This window comes from Pyxicephalus adspersus, chromosome 6 (genome assembly GCF_032062135.1).
Source record: "Pyxicephalus adspersus chromosome 6, UCB_Pads_2.0, whole genome shotgun sequence".
NCBI lineage: Eukaryota > Metazoa > Chordata > Amphibia > Anura > Pyxicephalidae > Pyxicephalus > Pyxicephalus adspersus.
This window is the reverse complement of record NC_092863.1, coordinates 41,174,136-41,186,419: the sequence shown is the minus strand read 5'-3', so window position 1 is coordinate 41,186,419 and position 12,284 is coordinate 41,174,136. Positions and strand designations below refer to the sequence as shown.

Sequence of the window (12,284 nt, the reverse complement as noted above, 5' to 3'; positions counted from 1 at the left end):
CTAGAAAGATATAGTATTCTCTTCACTGTAATACCCTCAGCTACCGGCTTGATCCCAATTTATAGGAAAAAATGGAGGTATACGATAATTGTTCTGAAAAAACTTTAGAATCCTATGTAATACTTTAAATAAGTTATGAATCACAATTACCTGTCCGGGATAGCATTTTATTCCTTAGTAAAGAAGGTGGCTTTTCTGTAATAAAACATAAGTTATATTATTTTATTTTTAATGAAGGTCAAAGGTTTTCATGCAAGCGATCCAAAACACATAGGTAAGGAAATATCACAGTACTGTCCTTAATAATAGTTTTAAAGGTATACATCTATTCAATAAACATTCATGCATTTCCGACTGTATACATGTATCTAGTTTAAAATAGGATACATTCTTCTTGTCTAATGAGTTAAAAACAAAAACAACTATTTTAGATCTAAATACATTTAAATGATATACAAATACTGTCATGTATGAAATGATCGGGCACATAGGTCTATGTAATACATAAGTTTGTGACAGTCTTTTTATAACAATCTGATACATTTTTTTTATTCTTTAAATCCACATACTGCAGAGATATCTACTTGCAAAGATCTTCCTGTTCCCTATTGAGAAGTATGTTTTAGTAATGCAGATGCACCAAATGCAGAAGAGAATGTAGCAAACATATCCAGAATACAAAACCCTTTTTCTGCAGCATTGTATATTCCAGCATATATTTCTGGCTATGTTACAACAGCACAAGGTCTAGTAAATCTAAATATACAGCACAGTCCCTAAATATAAAAGCGGTCGCCTCTATGAGTTAGCTTGCTTTTCTCACGATATGTAAATACGATGAAAGGTAATGACAGCTTAAAATGATTTTCATCAGTAAAAGAGAATTAAAGAGGTTCTGTGGCTTTACCTGGCAAATCTTCCCACACTGACAGCTTGTGCAGCGGCCAGGCGTATGATGTGTGTTGAAATACACCGATCTCTCCTTTGTACTGTAGCTTAGGTCTAAAAGAAAAAAAAAAATACAGGGGGAGATTTCGCCTGTCATTCTCCTCCCACTTTTCAGTAAACGGATCTCCTTATAAGCACTGCCCATCGAAAAAGCAGAGGGAAGCGAAGGAAAAAAAATCTGCTGCAGATACTATTAAATTTTAATGCCAAAATACATCCAAGTCACCTTCGCAAGGGCCCGATCTATAAAATGTTTTAGGTTAGGCAAGGAGCTGCAGGCAGTTGTGTGCTCCGGTGGCGTGTGCCTAGTACAGCGGGCTGTATATGTGCAGGTCATTGCATGACAATCCAAAGTAATTAGTGTCTACGTGAATAAAGGGGCACCACTGAAAAGCTTCGAATAATCAACCCATCTGTACTTTGTTGAATGGGCTGTGTCGAAAACCAGCTGCTTGCTTATTCAACAAAGAATGCATGTCTATTATTCACCTTCTGCTGGAGCCTAGAGTTAAGTACCATCTGTGCTGCCATAGCAACATGGCGTTTACATCCAGGGGATAGTAGGGATGGATTTTGTTTTAAAGGGAAGACAAAACTACAAAGCAGTAACCCTATTTCATTCTCTTTTTTTTTTTGCCTTCTCCAGAGCCATCTGTCTTCCATGTCACCTGAACAACTATATCAGTTACATTACATGCAGATAAAAGTCACATCACACTTAACCCTTCCATGTCCTGCTCTGAGCCAACACTCCGGGCCCGCTACCTGTCTGATGTGTAATCAGCCTGTTATGAATGGCAATGAAATCCGGGAAATGAACGCAAGCCTTTTATCTCTTTTTAATATGTAATTATGTACATTTTTTAATTTGCAGCTATTACTGCAAATATGTGTTCAGGTTAAAACAACATCCATTCTAATAATTAAGCCTAATTCATTTAACATTTAAAATACACAAGCAGTTCACGGTTACAGAAATTTGCAATTAGGATAAAAAAAAAAAAAACAGGAAGATTTAAAACAGGACAATGTGGAGTTTATTCTTTTTATGTAGAAAGAAATGAGCCTACAGCAACCAATGGTAGTTTTACAGTTACAGTTACAAAGTTGTAACAGTTAGTTACAAAATTTTAAAATAATTGATTGGTTGCTATAGGTAACCACCACTTTTTATTTTCTTTTTGCCAGTTTTGACAAATCACCCAGTGTACGTTAGTGCTTGTTCAAACCAAGTTTTTAAAAACATTTTTGAGAGGTTTTACCGTTGAAGAACACTTGTAAAAAACAGTGAACATTAGACCGAACAGGTCCGTTCATTATTCTTCATTTGACAGGTGTCAGGAACATTTCCATGCAGTTTTCTGAACTCTCAATGCAGTAGGCGGGGTGGTTTGCCACCTCTGCCACCTCCATAGACTTGAATAGGACGTGTTTAAACCACCTAAAAAGGCCTTTGCAAGACCTGTGCGGATGTTTATTTTTTAATGTCTAATCCCCATTTTTTATTTTACCAGGCTTTAGGAAATGCCTAAAACAACTATTTACAAATAAACAGGCAGTTAGAAATGCCTGAAAAATACAGGGGTTCTTGCCTGAAAACACTCCTGGACACCTAGTTATGCTTAGTCTAGGAGAGGTAAAGTCACAGATCTGAACGGTCTGTTCGTAATGTTTTACTTTTTAATGACATTCACATGATACAATTGTGTTGTTACAATAAATACGTCCTATACATATTTGCTTGGGGTTAAGGTTAAAACAACTGTACAAGTTGTCCTCTTGTCCTGATCTCTGGGTGCAATTCACCTGGAGAAGTACAAACCTTTGTCCTCATTTCAATACCCTTCACTATGCCTCCTGTTGCACAGCTTTAACTTACAAAGATATCCCTGCCAGTTTCCTTTTTATTCTGCACATATGCGCCCTGGCCTCATCCATTCCTAGGTGGAGAACTGTACTCCACAGGCGGCCACCATGACTACTGCATTTATTATAAATAAATGTGCAGGTGAAGATCTCTGGATCAAGGATGAAGGCAAGTATTTCTCCAGGTGGGCTGCAGTCAGGGGGATGGGGTCACTGCTTATAGGACAAGATATTTTCAACTGAAACAAATGAGAATTGAAAACTGCAGTCACTTTGCTAAAAAAAGATACATATCCAAGCATTTTGATGGTGCATAATGTGACAATAAGGGTACGTACAAACGTACCCTTACCCTTATGTAATTAGAAAGGGTCTTTCATTATCCTTTCCAACGATAAAAGACTGCACAATGCATGAACAAGTGCTGTACATACAACGCCGTTCTGCTCTATGGAGAGGAGGGAGGGAGAAAAAGCGAGCACCACCCGCTGCATTCTCTCCCCTTCACTTGTTTTACGATCGTTTATGTTGTTCGTGGATCCACCAGGACGGATCTATGAACGATGTCGGATGAGCGCTGTACACACGCCAGATTCTCGTCCGATACTAGCTCTGAAACGATATTCAGATGACAATCATCTGACATGTGCGTAGCCTAAGGTTTACGTATAAGAAAAAAAGAAAATAGGAAAATTTAGATTCCTTTCTGGGCTCCAATATTAAGCATAATGAGCCTACAAAAGTGTACCAAAAAGGTAGTTTTTAATTTTTTCATAGCTAAACAGATATGTACATGTAAAATGAAACATGTGGGAAAAAACACATATGAATAAAATAAGCAAAATAATTCAATATCCAGTTTTCATGCATTAAAAGAGGTTAAAACACACAGCCTTTAGGCTTTGTTTAGACAAGCTTCAGAAACAGCGGTTCCTTTGCAGCTCCCTATACCTGACACCTTGCCAGCCACTCAACCACCCATCTTTTGCATTGGTCCTTCAAGACTACTAAACCACTCACAGCTTCCCCCATTTATTCTCATTGGACAGCTGTGGGTGAGATGGTACACCTACTGTCTCATCCAGGGAAATTGTAATCATACCACAACTTCACTGCCAGTCCAAATATAGCTAAAGAGGAAACAAATCTTTATCCCTAAAAATTGCAGGCATGTAGGTCCTTTATTGCAGAAGGGAAAGGTAATGTCTATGTGTATATGCAATCAAATACTTTTACCTCTCCGATCACAGTTTTCAGTAGCTAATCATCACCTGTCCATTCTGCAATAATGAAGCTGCCTAATCACAGATTTTTTTTGTAGAACGTTAGTTCCTCTACACTATTTTGTGAGCCTTAAACTTCAGCATCACTAAACATACCTAGCTGAAGAAGCAGTATGTATGTATGGGCCATTATATCCTTAACATGGGTGCACAACTTAGTTCTCCAGTACTCAAGGAAAGATTTTGATTGGGATGTTTGTGGAATACTGGAGTCTGGAAAAAAAAATCAAATTATATTCAGAAAGAAATCTAATCTGTTCAAGATAATTAACCAAACTCAGCCTGATTGCTAATAATGTTAGCAGGTTTAAAGCCTGGCAGCTTCCAAGCAAATCAAATTTTGAATATAGACTGTGGACAATGGTGCCATTCATATCAGTTTTATTGTGCTAAGGTTTACTAACAAGGAATACTTTTTTTAAAAAAAACCTACATGATGGGTTGCATCTTCCACATTTCCTTCTCCTGGAAAGATTAAACTGATCCAGCTCCTGGGTGGGTCAGAACCATTTAGTTTTACTTACACATAAATGATTTTGAGGTAATGTTTGACCAGATTAGTGTAGGTAATACAGGAAGAAATGAAAAGAGTTTTAAATGGATCTTAAGTGTACACTTGTAGGCTTAAGCGGAAACACAGAGAGTAATAAAAACTTTTTGTTTGTACCGGGAGTTTTCCTAGTGGGGTGACTTACAGAAACTGACAGGCTTATATAACCGCCTATTGGAAGTTTTATTATAAGAATCCAGCAGACAAAGAAGGGAGGGTGAGGGTAGCAGAGCATTAAAGGATACAGGCCAACTCCTGGCAGTAATGTGAATTCCCAAGCACAATTAAAATTGACATGCGTTATCAAAAAGCAGTAACGATACTTCCAAAGATGGAGTGAGTATTACCCTAAAATCCAAATCCCATATTTAGAGCTCCTACAGAATCTTATTCCTAAAGGTCTAATATCCAGTTTCGGCGTGGCTAGGGCTGAGAGGTCTTCAGAGCCAACTGTCCTGATCTCTCATTCTATCAGCATGCTATGGCTCCAGAACAGACCTCCCAGCTCTTAGATCTTCAAATATGTAAACACTTTAAAGCTACCTACCCAAAAGGGGACTAAAATAGTGCACAGGCCACAAAAGTACTGCATCAGGGCAGTGATTGGTTGTCACCGAAGCAGCAACAGAAAACCAATCATCACTGGCCTGCAAAGAACTAAGTTTTAATTCTAAACTTGAATTCTAAATACTTAAAGTGATCCTGCTACACTAAAGGGGTGCCACACATGTGATTGCCCTCTAACATGTGTTCATATCCTAAATGTTCCAATTATCAATACAAAAGTAAATAGTTTCAGAACTTTGTACTTGGAGTTGACTACTGTGATCAGAACCAAAAGTGTCTAGTGCCCATTACAATCCCAGGGCATGCAAGGTAATTTGACTTTTGTCTTTAGTCTTTGTCGTCAGGCTTTAGGTAATCTGGAAAAAATGAGAGCGTTTTTGAGTAGTCTGTTTTGACATGCTATGGCGCATGGAAATGCCCTAAAATATATAGAAAATTGGACCTTCCATGCAAGGCACCCTGCTCTGACAGCATCAGCAACCTCTAAAATAGAAAAATTGTGCTAAATATATATTAAAACATGTCTCAGCCCCTGCATTCTTGCTGGATATTGTTATATAGATATATGTCACACATAGCTTTGAAAGGCTAAGCCAGGGTGAGTGATTTATTCAACTTATACTTGGCGGTATCTTTTTACTGTAAAAGTGGTGGTGGGCTGGCAGGGCAGCAGACCTTCCATTGATCTGCTTGAAAAAGAAAAGCAATGCACATCATGTGCATCGCCTTTAATGCTCATCAGTGCTCCTTAAAAGCAAAGCACATGGTGTAAATCTAGTCTAAAAAAGATGTTCCTACTTTCTGACTGTCTACGGAACAAAAAAAAAACACAATATATATCGTATCATATATACTGTATATATATATATATATATATATATATATATATATATGTATGTATTTATATATATATATATATATATATTCTGATAAGGGAATCCCTACAGAATTAAAAAAAAGAATTAAAAAAGATTTTGGCGTTGGATTTAATTGATTTAATTGGCATGAACAGTATATAGAAAAGGACATATATGTCCCTTTCTTTTACAAGCATAATAAACCAGTGTGCACCAAAGCGTATATGCCAGGAACACAATGTATCTTCTGCAACAAAGAGTAAGATTATGCTTCCATGTCACAAGAGTAAGCATATAGAAATGTAAGTGTACTGAAGTGTAAGAGCTCCTGGCTGAGATCCTGGCCCTCTGATTCCTAGGAGGGAAAGTTCTCTATGCAGTATATAGATTAATGGAATGTATCCCAACCAGTGACTTTGTTTAATACCTGTATAAATAGCTGCAGTAGGTGAATCATCCACAAACAAGAAATTGTGTTTCCATTAGAAAAGCATATATGACATTTTATGTATAATGTTAATGTGTGATAAATGCATTGATGTTTTATATGTAAACTAACTATAGAAGAGAATGTTTTTCAAGCACTTAGACCTACAGGGTTTCCTTTCATCCATCTGTACTTCAACATAGTGCTAAAGGTTATGGTTACAGACATCATAAGGGAAACAGTGACTGCTTTAGAAATCAGGGTTTCCAACCATTCTATTTGTGGGCTTGGGTAGGCTTCCAGTACTGATCATCACTCACAATAAAGATTTCACCCAATGCTGTGAAATGATTTCAATGTATATAGAGCATGTTGATTGTATTGGTGGTACATACCTCACCCAAAGGTACAAGTAAATACAAGCCTACATGTTCCTCACCTAGAGATACCTACACATTTTATCTTTATTCCCCCTATCCATTATGGTTTGGGCAGATGTACTTAAGAAGATAACAAAGTTGCCAATATATACATTTTATACAGAAAGACAAACACTGATCACATATCACAAAATATATCAGGGTTGGTTTTTACTCCAATTTTTTTCCTGATAAAATTTGCTCAGCTATACATCATGTATTATTATAGTACACATTTCAATATATTAACATCTACATGCATAATTTAAAAAGCTTATTCGCGGCTTCTAAATGTGAAACAACTTGTGATTTAAGCTTAGTGGCCCTTTAATAGTGTGACCCCCTTTGGATAACATATAAAAATCTATTTGTGCAGTTTTGTTTTTGGAACACTTTGAATCTGGCTGATTCCTCCATTTACAGTTTCTTGCCAAAATTTCACAGTACGTAGGCAAGCCCTAAACATGAGCAATAACTTGCACTTCCAGCAAACAGCTGCTGGAGATAACCACGCTTTGTGGAGATTAGCACTGTTGACATGTTCTTTTCAAATCCTAGAGGCGGTGAATCAACCTGCTCATTGTGGGCTATTTGCCACAGACATTACTAGAGTTGTCTATGAATTAAAAGAGAGACTTGACTTCAAGGTGGGTTAACCCTTTTTAATCATCAAGTCATTGTGTGTGTGCCCTAAAGCAGCATCTTCACTACTGATACATTCAACTTGATGTTATTTAAGGGGACAAATGTCAAGCTAACCATTTACAGTCTTTCTTATAACACAAAAAGCAAATTTGCAATATAAAAGGCTATACCATTGTATTACTGTATTACATTTATGCATTAATAAATGTAAATAGTTGTAAAACACTTACAGTCTATTTCCTCTGAAAATCCTAACATAACCCATCGTATTTAAATGTTTCATTGAAGTACTGCATGACACAAATGTACATTTACTGTATTTTATCATATGTTTGATAGCAATTGTGTGATTTGTAAATATCTGACATAAAAGTGACTAGAAGTACAGGTCAAAGAAGTTCTCTCAGATTACATATTACCATGCTTGGGTCGATAATATGTGCTTGAAGTCATTTTCTTATACACAGTCTTTTATATACTAACCATGGAAAAAAAAAAGCCAAATTTTGGGATTGAAAAACATGCAGTGCCTGTACTGTATGTCACAATTTTAAGTGCAAAAATAAATGTGCAATAATTTCCAAAAAGTAAAGTAAAGATTTCATAGGGCTAAGTCCAGTAAAGGTATATGAACTGTTTTCTTACTGGTTGGTTTGGATGTACACTATTATAGTTTGCATTTTAAGTGGAAACCCAGTGCCACCTGATTTACAGTTTGGTTTGGATTAAAAAGGGAAAGAAAACTTCTATAGGCACAGACAGAGCAGTAAAGACACTACCATGGAGTTGCAAAAAGTTAGAATTCTGGTACAGTTTATGTGCAATCTGGATCTATGTTTATGTGCAATCTGGATCTATCTGGACCTTCATTAGAAAAATTCCCATTCAATTGCTACTCCAGCAAAAGTGTTTCAAGAAAAGGAAGTTTATTCTCATAGACAGGAACACTAGGATAGACTTTACACCTCTGTATGTATAGCCCTTAACCTAAATCCAAATACTAACCCTTAATCTAATTTTTCCCTTATGCTTACCATAAATTATCCCAAAAACTATTCCTTTATGTAACTTTTAAACCCAAACCTTTACTTAAGCATACAATAAACACTTAGACCTTAAAATTAAACTAAGGCTACATACACATGTCAGATGATTCTCATCTGATAATCACCTCTGGGCTAGTATTGACCGAGAATCTGAGGCATGTACTGCGCTCATCTGACGTAATTTATGGATTTGTCCTGGCGCATCCACGAATGACGAATGATCATAATGCAAGTGAAGGGGAGAGGACGCAGCGGGGTGCCGCTCCATCGTTCTCCCCCCTCCCCTCTCTATAGAGCAGAACAGCACTGTATGTACAGGGCTTGTTCAGTCTTTTGTTGTTGGAAAGGTTCGGAAAGATCTGAGCGTGTTTATGTACCCTAAGCCTCAATCCCAGCTCCAGTCTTTGTTTTATGGACCAAAAGCATTCCGGTGAAAAAAGATATAACTAATTTAGCTTAGTGAGGTAATACTCTGTTGTGAGCAAAAATCATGTGTTTTTTGGTTGTTTGTTTTTTTTTAACATTTCTTGCACTTTTCTTATCACATTTGCTAATCCAAGGGAAAATTTCCTTGTGAGGTAATAATTCTCTCAAGTGGAAGGCCTAATCTTATTTAGTAATTCAACCCAATTGTACATGAAAATTAAGTGTGATGAGAAAGTAAAGTTGCTGTACAAAAGATACATTAGCTTTCTTGGTTATTTTGTATGAACTTTTTTTCCCCACACAAAATAACAGGAAGGAACTGGAATGCACTATTATGAGTAGATGCTGTATGAAAACTATATTAGTTTTTACCAGTATGAAAAAATAACTGACCTACTTTACAGTAGATTATTTTTAGGCCCCTGGCACTTTGTTTTAATGCCCAAAGACAGATCCATTTTTTTCTTATATCACCCCTCTGTGGTTATTCATTCCTAACGCATATCATCACCCTAAGGCTAAGGCTTAGAGAAACTAAACTCTAGAAATAAAAATTTGCAGTCACTCCTGCAATAAAATAACCTTACCTACCTGATCGCAATCTTTTTATATACAATCACCTGTCCCGATTCTGTTGCAGGTGCCACCAGGGTTCATTCAGTCCCTGCCACACTAGTGGATGCTGGGATGCGCTGGGTATCCAGGTGTCCTATGATCAGTTGCCCAGTTCAGCATTGACCTTAAAATAATTCAGCAATCAGACAGGTAAATATGTTTTATTGCAGAATGTACATCCCTGCAATTCACTCGTCTCTTTCTGCAATAAAGACATATCTAATCACACAATTTTAAAGCAGTTTTGTTTTAGGTCTAATCCAGATGCTCAATAATTGTCATTGTAAATGAATATAGTGACTATTATCAACAAGAGTAGCATGAACAAGTAGTGTATAGGCAATGCTGTTTTGTTCTATGAAGAAGGATGAGGAAGGAAGAGCTGGAAGCACCCTGCTGTGTTCTTCCTATAGAAAACAAAAAAGGTTGTTAGTTGCTAAAAAAATGCTGTGGGATCATCGTACAAACACTGAATTTTCCTTTAAGATTATCAACGTAAATTAACCTTGTGACTTTTACTTAACTGAAAATAAACCTTTAACTTAAAGCTAATATATAACTTCAACCTTCCTGTAATCTTAACCACTAAGGTGTATCTAAACCTATAAATCATTTTTTTTAGGTTTTATTTCAGATAGGGATATTTAAAACTCCTATGAGGTTGTTTATTTTCAGGAGGACTGATGACCCTATTGGAAGATTTTCTCTGTATTCCCGTTGGGGTGCCAGTTGCAAAATGTTGTTTTTCTCATTACTTTTTATTTATTCTGGCAATAGTCACCAGGAAATTTGGATAGGAGTATTTTTTTCAGCAAGAACACCAACACATTTTATTATAACACAAATAATAAAATTCTTAAAATTGTTTAACAATCTATCCAAAGTTGCAAGTTTTGGTTTTATAAAATGTTTGCAATCTGACCAATCAAGGTTCTTTATACAGTTGTATTTGTCTTTATAAGTTGAGATAAAAAATCAATTATTGTTGATTCCTACAATGATCAAATTGACTATTTGGTTGAATGACAAAATAGACCTATGTAGGGCTAGTTTAGGTCTGTCAATAAACATAGCCCACTCCAAAAATATTAACCATCACCTCCACTATTGGATAGCTATTTAATTTGTAGCGCTAAATTAATCCAAATTTTGACTATGGAAGGCACCACCCCACTACAGCCAATAGCTTAGCTTTTTGCCTGCATGTCTTGAATATTTTCAGTTTTTCACTGAAATATTTTATTAACTTAACCTTTAGTTTGGCATTGTTCCCTACTGTAACTAATGCTGCACTGTCATGGTAATCAAGGTTTCTCATTGCCATGAGCAGAACAAATGAACTGATGCTATGGGCTACTACAAAATGCAAGTGACTTGGCATGAGTGTGTACATGTATGGTGAGCAAATTAGATTCAGTTGATGCTTTGTGTATTCCATTTATGGTGACTTTTCCAAGTTACACATTGAAAAGTAGTTATGATACATGACAATGATCGTCTGCAGCAGTGCATATGGGATTACTCCCTGGTGATGTTTTATGAAAATGATTCTTCTAGACAGTTAATCAATATTGTGTGTAGCTAGCTAACTTGCAGATAACACAAGACATTTACTATTGCTATAGGAAAATGGAAATGAATCTGCACAGTGCCATGTACCTTTTGGCGTTCTTACACTTTCACAATAAACTTACAGATGTTTTCACAGGTAGTTCATAGGAAACTCTTTTGTTTTTCATTAGGTACACCTATTTTGCTGTTTCTGTAAAGTGTATAGTTATTTTTGTTGTGATTTTTATATTTTTACTGGATTGCGTATTAATCCTTTAATGAATGTATTTTCTACACAGATGTTTCTCTTCCTTTTAGGTATATGTTTCTCAGACATATACATTTTTAACCCTTGCTTCAGAGCTGTTGAACTAAGACCAATTACACCTTCTTACTTCACCATCTTTTATTAGTTTGGCCAGAAATATAGACTGGAGTAAAACAAGTGAAAATCGCTTCTCTAATAATCTCTAGTAAGCACTCCTACATTACATCACTTTTTCCTTTACATCCCAAGCTATGTACACAAATTACATTACTGTAGCTGGAAATTATCTTTTATGATTGTTTCCAGTAACATTAGAATGAATGAGTGCTATACAGATAGCTAAGTTCTATAGAGAGTGTAGGATAAGTGCACTCCACTGCATCCTCCTCCATGGACAATGACAACGGTTGCCCCCAGTAGGTCGTTTAGTAACCTTCATGGCAGATCACTAAATGACGATGGGGAACCACCATATGCATGCTAGATTTTTGACCATGACCATCATGAACACTCATCTTGGGCAACGATTATCTACATTTTACACCACCATACTAGGGTATAGTACAAATGCTATGCATATTTTGTGCCTCAACCTGGAAAAGTGGAAAAGTGAATATAAAATATGTACACTATAATATTTTATTAAGGTAACCTTTAGTGTACAGAATGGAGCATTCAGGAATATGTATACAGTACAGAATACAATTGATCACTGAGGATTATGTTACACACAGTACAGCATAGATTGGAGAAGTCATACCCTGTTTCCCCGATTATAAGGCACTGTCTTATATTTTTTGAAATGCCAAAATATGC

The 12,284-nt window shown here is 36.3% G+C and overlaps 1 long non-coding RNA gene across 2 annotated transcripts in view; it reads right to left on the bottom strand.

Moving 5' to 3' along the window:
• The window catches only part of LOC140333639 (uncharacterized), a 51,783-nt gene extending 50,469 nt beyond the window's left edge, over window positions 1-1,314 (bottom strand). Inside the window, exons 1-2 of one of the 2 annotated variants that reach the window (XR_011921401.1) lie at window positions 908-1,314; window positions 151-195 (exon numbers count right to left, since the gene is read on the bottom strand). This is a non-coding gene — a long non-coding RNA (uncharacterized lncRNA). The remainder of the gene's footprint in view (window positions 1-150; window positions 196-907) is intronic. The other variant, XR_011921399.1, reaches the window with a different exon arrangement.
• Between the last annotated feature and the right edge of the window lie 10,970 nt (window positions 1,315-12,284).